The sequence below is a fragment of the Acinonyx jubatus genome, chromosome B1, assembly GCF_027475565.1.
Source record: "Acinonyx jubatus isolate Ajub_Pintada_27869175 chromosome B1, VMU_Ajub_asm_v1.0, whole genome shotgun sequence".
NCBI classification, from domain to species: Eukaryota; Metazoa; Chordata; class Mammalia; order Carnivora; family Felidae; genus Acinonyx; species Acinonyx jubatus.
In genome coordinates, this window is record NC_069382.1 from 108,814,506 (window position 1) to 108,823,633 (window position 9,128).

The 9,128-nt window shown below is 36.0% G+C and overlaps 1 pseudogene; it reads left to right on the forward strand.

Annotated features, from left to right (window-relative positions):
- The first annotated feature begins 1,150 nt into the window (after positions 1-1,150).
- LOC106966327 (heat shock cognate 71 kDa protein-like) lies at positions 1,151-3,357 on the forward strand (annotated as a pseudogene).
- Positions 3,358-9,128: the final 5,771 nt, after the last annotated feature.

The following is a 9,128-nucleotide window of genomic DNA, read 5'->3' on the forward strand; positions in this document are numbered from 1 at the left end:
ATAGAAGGCAGAAGGAAATCCTCAACCTTCCAAAGAAGGTGTAAGCCGGGAAGCAGACGGAAATCTTAGAGGAGGGCTGCTGACCCAGCCTGGCCAGGGGTTTAAGGAAGAAACTCCTGTGAGGCATTAGGTCCTTGAAGAAATGATAAGAAGAGTAGACAAATTGGAAAGGCTTAGGGAAGAGATAAGAAGAGTAAGAAACAAGTTTGTGATGATGCATTGGAAGCAGACATTCACGCAGGCATCCTTACCTTGTGTGTGTGCTTTAGGCCTTGAATTCCTTTTTTTGTCTGATATTAAAATCTGGCCCCTGCTTTCTTTCTGTTAGTGTTTTCTGATGTATCTTTGACCTTCGTTTTACCTTTAATCATCTGGTGGAATTTTGTTTTAGGTAGTTTCCTTGTTACCAGCATCTCACCATATTTTGTATTTTCGACTCATTCTCCAGGTCTGTTTTCCAATTGGAAAGTGTGACACATCTGCATGAAAATATATTCATTCTATATTGTAAAGTAAAACATAAGTGATTACAAAGCAGTATATTTAGTATCAGCTCACATATGTAAGATTAAATATGTGTGTGTGTATACATACATACATATATCAAAAAGCTAACTGCTTATTTCTCTGTGGCATGAGCTTTTTTCTGTTTGCTTGTACGTATTTTTTCATGAACACATGTCATGCACACAAAAAGAGTGAATGTTTTATTTTAAAAAAAGAAACTGGAAATCAGTAGCAGAAAAGTGTCTAGAAAGATCCTGCAATATTGGGAAATGAAACAACCCAATTCTAAATTTCTAAAGGAAATTATAAAGGAAATTGTGGAGTATTTTGAATTGAATAAAGGTAAAAGCACAACATATAAAACTTGGGACATCTAAAGCAGTTGTTAAGAGAAAAATGTATAGCATTAAATGTCTGTATCAAAAAAGAAGAAAATTCACAAATAATGACCTCAGTTTTTACCGTAAGAAACTAGAAAATAAGAGCAAAGTAAGCTTAAGGAAGGAAATAATGAAAAGAACAGAAATTGGTGAAATAGGAAACAGAGAGATATAAAGAAAGTCAATAAAATTAAAAGCTGTTGCTCATTCAACGCGGCGTTAGCTCTCCAGGTAGCTGTTTCTTTGGCAAGTGGGGCCGGGCCCACACTGAAGCAACTATGTCTAAGGGACCTGCAGTTGGCATTGATCTTGGCACCACCTACTCCTGTGTGGGTGTTTTCTAGCACAGGAAAGTGGAAATAATTGCCAACAATCAGGGAAACTGAACCACCCCAAGTTATGTCGCCTTTACTGACACCGAATGATTGATCGGTGATGCTGCAAAGAATCAAGTTGCAATGAACCCCACCAACACAGTTTTTGATGCCAAATACCTAATTGGACGTAGATTCGACGATGCTGTTGTCCAATCTGATATGAAGCATTGGCCCTTCATGGTGGTGAATGATGCTGGCAGGCCCAAGATCCAAGTAGAATACAAGGGAGAGACCAAAAGTTTCTATCCAAAGGAGGTATCTTCTATGGTTTTGACAAAGATGAAGGAAATCACAGAGGCTTACCTTGGGAAGCCTGTTACCAATGCTGTAGTCACAGTACCTGCCTATTTTAATGATTCTCAGCGTCAGGCTACCAAAGATGCTGGAACTATTGCTGATCTTAATGTACTACGAATCATGAATGAGCCAACCGCTGCTGCTATGCTTACGGCTTAGGCAAAAAGGTTGCAGCCGAAAGGAATGTGCTGATCTTTGACTTGGGAGGTGGCACTTTTGATGTGTAAATCCTCACTATTGAAGACGGGATCTTTGAGGTCAAATCTACTGCTGGAGACACCCACTTAGGTGGAGAAGACTTTGACAACGGAATGGTAAACCATTTTATTGGGGAGTTCAAGCGCAAACACAAGAAGGACATCAGCGAGAACAAGAGGGCGGTCCGTCGCCTCCGTACCGCTTGCGAGCGCTCCAAGCGTACACTTTCTTCCAGCACCCAGGCCAGTATTGAGGTTGATTCTCTATACGAAGGAATCGACTTCTATACCTCTATTACTCGTGCCCGGTTTGAAGAATTAAATGCTGACCTGTTCCGTGGCACCCTGGACCCTGTAGAGAAAGCCCTTCGGGATGCCAAGCTAGACAAGTCTCAGATCCACGATATTGTCTTGGTGGGTGGCTCTACACGTATCCCCAAGATTCAGAAACTTCTACAAGACTTTTTCAATGTGAAGGAACTGAATAAGAGCATCAACCCTGCTGAGGCTGTCGCTTATGGTGCAGCTGTACAGGCAGCCATCCTTTCTGGAGACAAATCTGAAAATGTTCAAGATTTGCTGCTGTTGGATGTCACTCCCCTTTCTCTTGGCATTGAAACCACTGGTGGAGTCATGACTGTTCTCATCAAGCTCAATACTACCATTCCTACCAAACAGACCCAAACCTTCACTACCTACTCTGACAACCAGCCTGGTGTGCTCATTCAGGTTAATGAAGGTGAGCGTGCCATGACCAAGGATAACAACCTACTGGGCAAGTTTGAACTCACAGGCATACCTCCTGCCCCCCATGGCGTTCCTCAGATAGAGGTCACCTTTGATATTGATGCTAATGGCATTCTCAATGTCTCTGCTGTGGATAAGAGCACAGGAAAAGAGAACAAGATCACCATCACAAACGACAAAGGTCACTTGAGCAAGGAAGACATTGAGCGCATGGTCCAGGAAGCTGAGAAGTACAAAGCTGAAGATGAGAAGCAGCGAGACAAGGTGTCCTCCAAGAATTTCCTTGAATCTTACGCATTCGACATGAAAGCAACTGTTGAAGATGATAAGCTTCAGGGTAAAATCAACGATGAGGACAAACAGAAGATTCTGGACAAGTGTAATGAGATCATCAACTAGCTGGATAAGAACCAGACTGCAGAAAAACATGAATTTGAACATCAGCAGAAAGAGCTGGAGAAGGTCTGCAATCCCATCATCACGAAGCTGTACCACAGTGCAGAAGGCATGCCTGGAGGAATGCCTGGAGGCTTCCCTGGTGGTGGAGCTCCCCACTCTGGTGGTGCCTCCTCTGGGCCCACCATTGAAGAGGTTGATTAAGCCAACCTGAGAACAGGTCTAGCATTGTTCCACATAAAACATTTGAAGGACCCAAATTTGTAGCAAATTCCATGGCAGTGAAGTTGAGCTGCTATAGTTAATAAACTGGGCATTCTTGATACTTGAATATGGAATATGTGCACAAGGAAAGGAAATACAACATTGCACTTTATAAGCACTGTATTGTTAAGTGGAAAATGCAATATCTTAAATAAAACTGTATTTAAAATTGGCACCATAAAAAAATTAAAAGCTGTTTCCTTGAAAAGATAAATAAAATTGTTAAGCTACTAGCTAGAATGATAAAAAAAAAATAGAGAAGACAAATTACAAACATTTGAAGTGAAATAAACACTATCACTACAGACCTCACAAACCTTAAAAGGAAAACAAGCTAATGTGTGAACAACTTTATGCCAATCAATTTGATAATTTGAGTGAATGGAAATATTCCTTGAAATACCCAAACTACCAAAGTTCACTCCAGGAGAGATAGATCAAGTAATCCTGTATCTATTAAGGAAACTGAATTAGTAGCTAAAAACTTTCTTCCCACAAGGAAAACTCCAGGCGTAGATGGCTTCACTTGTGAATTCAACCAAACATTTCAGGAAGAAATATACCAATTCTATTTGAATTCTTATGAAAAATAGAAAAGAACACTTCCCAACTCATTTTATGAGACCAGCATTATTGTGATTCCAATACTAGACAAAACATTTCGAGAAAAGACAACTTAAGACCAAAATATCATGTAAACATAGATGTAAATATCTTCAGCAAAATATCACCTAATCAAATTTAGTAATATAAACAAAGGATAATACATTATAACCTAGTTGGATTATCCCAGGAATGTAGGCTTGGTTCAGGCTCAATAATTAATCAGTGTAACTCACCATATCAATAGGCTAAAAAGGAAAATACATATGATCTTTTCACCAGATGCAGAAAAAATGACATTTAAACATCCATGAATGATAAAAATTTCCAGCAAACTAGAAATGCAAGGGAACTTTAACCTGAAAAGTAGAGTCTATTAGATACCTAGAGCTATTATCATATCTAATGATGAAAGAGTAAGTAGTTTCTTGGTAAGATCAAGAACCAGGCAAGGATATCTGCTCTAATCCATTTCTATTAACTAGCAAGTTCTAGACAGTGAAATAAGTCAAGAAAAAGAAATAATAGTAATGCAGACTGTCAACAGGCATTCTTTGTCTTTATTCATAAATGACATGATCACCTAACCTAGAAAATCCCAATGAATTTACACACACACAAAAAAAACAAAACCAAAAACAAAAAACAAAAAAACGTAGTAATGCCAATAAGCGAATTTAGCAAAATTGCAGGATATAAGATCAATATACAAAAATAAACTACATTTCTTACATATTAAAAGCAAACAATTGGAAATTGAAATAAAAAACATGCCATTTATCAAAGCAACAAAACCATGAAATACTTAGGGATAAACCTAAATGTATTTAATTTTCCCCTTTAATTTTCTAGCCTCAGTCCTATTCCCTCTCCTCCAAAGACCCAAGTATTAGCACGTACAATATATGCCCTTCCAATACAGTCTCCTGATACTTATTTAGAAATGTGTGTATCCTTGACAAAATAAACAGTGATCTTTGTGTATATATACCATTTTTTATTGTAATTAGTATACTGTTATGTCCTAACCACCCAATCCTGGCATTTCATGATCTGAGCTAGAATAAAACAGTGAGCTCTGACAATTCAAAATTTACAAAAACAACAAAAGAGGACATAATCCCAGAAGGTTTAAGAAATAACTGAGAATTGTTACATTAGAAGAAATGTACATGTTATTTTGTTTCTAATATACCCTGGAAGGTATTTGTTTTATATTGAGCTATTTTGAAAAATTATTACTTTTAGTATTATATGAGAAGTGACTGATATACAATTTTGGCAACACCCCCACCCCCTTTTAAAGTGACAGCCTAACTTGGAGACAGTATAGAAATAATTCAGAAACATTCCCATTATATATTTAGCAGGAGCTGCCACCTGCTGGCAAAAAATAAAATAACAAATCATCTGTCCTTTTTTTCTTTTAAAATGAAGAATTCATTATCAGTACTGGCTCCCTCTTTCTTCCTCTGATTTACTGGTCTTTCCTGCTTTTCCTTTGTTGCTGGTTTTCTTAATTCCCAATTCTTTCACTTGTGCTTTGAACAACATCATCCTCTTCACCTCCCTTAATCTATCTTCTAGTACTCCAATTTAAGATTTAAGAATTTTATTTTGTATTATTTAGAATGTAAATAGCCCTAAGTTTTGTGACATGTAAAACATTATTTATCTTAGATTTTAGTCTCTAAAGATTAGGAATATGCTTATTTAACTTTTTTCTTTCATCTGTTACTTATTTTTTAAGTCTTAGTTTTAGCTTTAAAAAGTATTCGAGTGAATTCAACATAAAATCATGAACTTTTATCATTTCTCTTAATGGCTATGTTTTGCTGAGATTGAATTGCCATCATTAATTCTTCCTCAAAGTTTCTTTGTACTTGAGGCTTTTTTTTTTTTTTAATGTCTATAATTGGATCATAGTTAACTGGGAATCAGTGTGAGGCTCCCTTGACTGGATTTAAATATTCTAGTTTCAGTTGCTTTTATTTATTCTTGAAAGGGAATATCTTAATTTTCAAAAAGGATAAACACATTTGTTTAGGACATAAGAGAATTGTATTTTTAAATATTTAAAGTGTTGGCAGTATGAATTAGTCACTTTATGCTATGCTGGATAAAAAATTAAACCCCACATTTTAGTGGCTTAACACAATAAATGATTACTTTTCACTTACAACATGGTCCAATAGCAATTGAGACATCTTCCTTCTGGTAGATCCACCACCTGGAACCTCTACTATTCAAGGGTGCCACGGGAGGGAAAAAGAGGGCTAGAAAAAGGCAACTCAGCCTTATCTGTCTTAACATAGATGTGACATTCATCAGTTCTACTTACATTTTATTGTTGAGAACTTGTTATATGATGCCACCCAAACTGTAAGCAAGGCTCTGAAATATGCAGAAGCATAGGCATAATTTGATGAGAATTAATAGTCTCTGTCTCATTGCTTTTATTGTTAATCTTTGATTTTTTTCTTTCAGAAAATCGTGATATATGAAATAGAGGAAAAAATTTCCAAACAAAAGAATTAGAGTCCTATCATAGAACTTCCAAAATTAGTCAAGTGAAATTTGGAACCAAATTAATGTATACATGAGGTTTATTTTTAATGCGTTAACTATACTCATGCTGATCAATTGATTTTAAAGGCCTTATGGAAATTTAAAATTATGTCCACAAATTCTCTGCCATTCCTCTTTTCTAAAGGTGAAGACTAATTCGTCTCGCTGAGTGTGGGCTGGACTCACTTCTTATTAACAAGATATGGTGGAAATGATGATATGTGACTTTCAAGACTAGATCATAAAAAGCATCATGGCTTCTTCCTTGCTCTCTCTCTTGGGTCACTGGCTCTGGGGGAAGCCAGTTGACAGGTTTTGAGGATGCATTAAACAGCTCTATGTGCAGTGAGGAATTGAGGATTCCTGCCAATAGCCATATAGGTGAGCTATTGTGGAAGCGGATCTTCTAGTCTCAGTTAAGCCTTTGGATGACTGTAGCTCCAACAATTTATGGGAGCTTCTGAACCAAAGTCACCCAGGTAAGCTGCCCTGAAATTCCAAACCCACAAAACCTGTGAGATAGTAGGTGTTTTTGTTTTAAGTCACTATGATTTGGGGTAATTTGTTAGGCAGCAGTAAATAGCTAATTCAGCATGATGAGATAAAGTCTACTTTATTGGCTTATTAAAAATTTCCTAATGGAATGCTAAGTAAGAATGTTTTAATTAACACTTTAACACTTTTAGGTAAAACTTTGAGAACTCCATATGTATAGGTGAGGAAGAGGGAAATGGGAGTTGAGAACTGTTTTTCAGCAATTTTATTGTCTTCTTACAATGTTATATTAACAAATGACCACATAACTCAGGAGAAAAACCAAGAGAATTTACATGTTTTCATTGAAATATGTCAATAATACATAGAAATTGAATAACTACAGTATATTCTCAACATTAGAAAAGGATTCTAATTTTAAAACCAATCATAATAATGTTTAGTTTATGTTAATGAAAACACAGACTGCATAATCTTTCTGTATAATATAGAAGGAAATGTTTCGATAGATATTAGAAGTCAGACTTTGGTCATATTCCTATATACTGTCAAACACTTGCTGTAATAAGTCCAGTTTGATATTTGAGACCATATTGTCAGTTTTCTCTGTGTGGTAGTTCAACCTTTGTGATAAGAATTGTAAAAATAACCAAAACCACTATGCTGTTACAGTGAAAGTTTGTGGGAAAAAAAAAATTTGCTTTTATTTTTTGTCATATTACCTTTCTTTTAGTGGTAAGTTCCAAGGCAAACTTTTAGAATTAGCCTATCCCTGAAGAGATTGTAAATATGGTCTGCACTGCATTAGTTTAAATATACTATTTATTTATTTATTCATTTATTTATTTACTTATTTATAATGTTTATTTATTTTTGAGACAGAGAGAGACAGAGCATGAGTGGGGGAGGGGTAGCGAGAGAAAGGGAGACACAGAATCCGAAGCAGGCTCCAGGCTCTGAGCTGTCAGCACAGAGCCCGATGCGGGACTCGAACGCATGAACCGTGAGATCATGACCTATGCCCAAGTCAGATGCTTAACCAAGTGAGCCACCCAGGTGCCCCATAAATATGCTATTTATTCAGTAATAATATCATCATGGTCTCCCAAAGAATTAACCCTCTTGATTCTTCTGCCATTGGGTCAATAAACTTAGGTTGATACCCTGACCTTCGGCATGCAGCTTATAATGAAATTTTATAAAATCATTGAGATATAATTCACATACCATAAAACTCACTCCTTAAAATGTACAATTCAGTAGTTAGCATATTCATAAGATTGTGTAACCATTACTGTCAGTTGTTTTAATTCTAGAACATTTTCATCACCTCTAAAAGAAACTCAGTATTCATTAGTGGTTACTCCCAATTCTCTCCTCCTCTCAGCCCCTGGCAAACACTAATCCACTTTCTATCGCTGGACATTTCATATAAATGTTATTATACAGTAATATGTGGTCCTCTGTGTTTGGCTTATTTTACTTAAAGCATAATGTTTTCAAGGTTCATTCATGTTGTAGCATTTATTAGTACTTCATTCCTTTTTTTGGCTAAGTAATATTCCATTGTATGGATATATATTTTGTTAAGTGATTCATCACCTGATGGATATTTGGGTTGTTTCCAGTTTTTGATTGTTATAATACTGCTGTGAACATTCATGTACAAGATTTTTGTGAATATATTTTCATCTCTCTTGGGTATATATGTGGGTCATATGGAAATTCTACGTTTAACTTTTTGAGAAACTACTAAACTGTTTTCCAAAGCAGCGACACAATTTTACATTCCCATCAACAATGTATGAGGGTTCCAATTTCTCTGCATCCTTGTCAAAATGTGTTATTGTCTATTACTGATTATAGTCATCCTTGTGAGTGTGAACTAGTATCTTGTGGGTTTTCATTTTTATTTTCTAACAACTAATGGTGTTGAGTATCATTTCAGGTACTTATTGTCCATTTGTATATTTTCTTTGGAGAAATGTCATAATAAAATTTTTTTAGAACTTTCTCATGCCACCTATTAATCCAAGGCATTACTAGGTATAGGTATAAAAGTTTTACATATATTTTATGTATGAAATTGTAATTTGTAAATTACTCTATGTTAGCTGCATCTGCTTCTTTAGGACCAGTCTTGAGTAGGTGACATATAAAAATTAACCATGTTAAAGTGTGTTTGGATTGCTGTTTATCCAAATTTGTACTTCCCAGACTCCTAAATATGGAGGGGCAGGGACCACTTAATTCAAGAATCTGTAACAATACCTGATAGGGTCCTTAAGGTGTGGAAT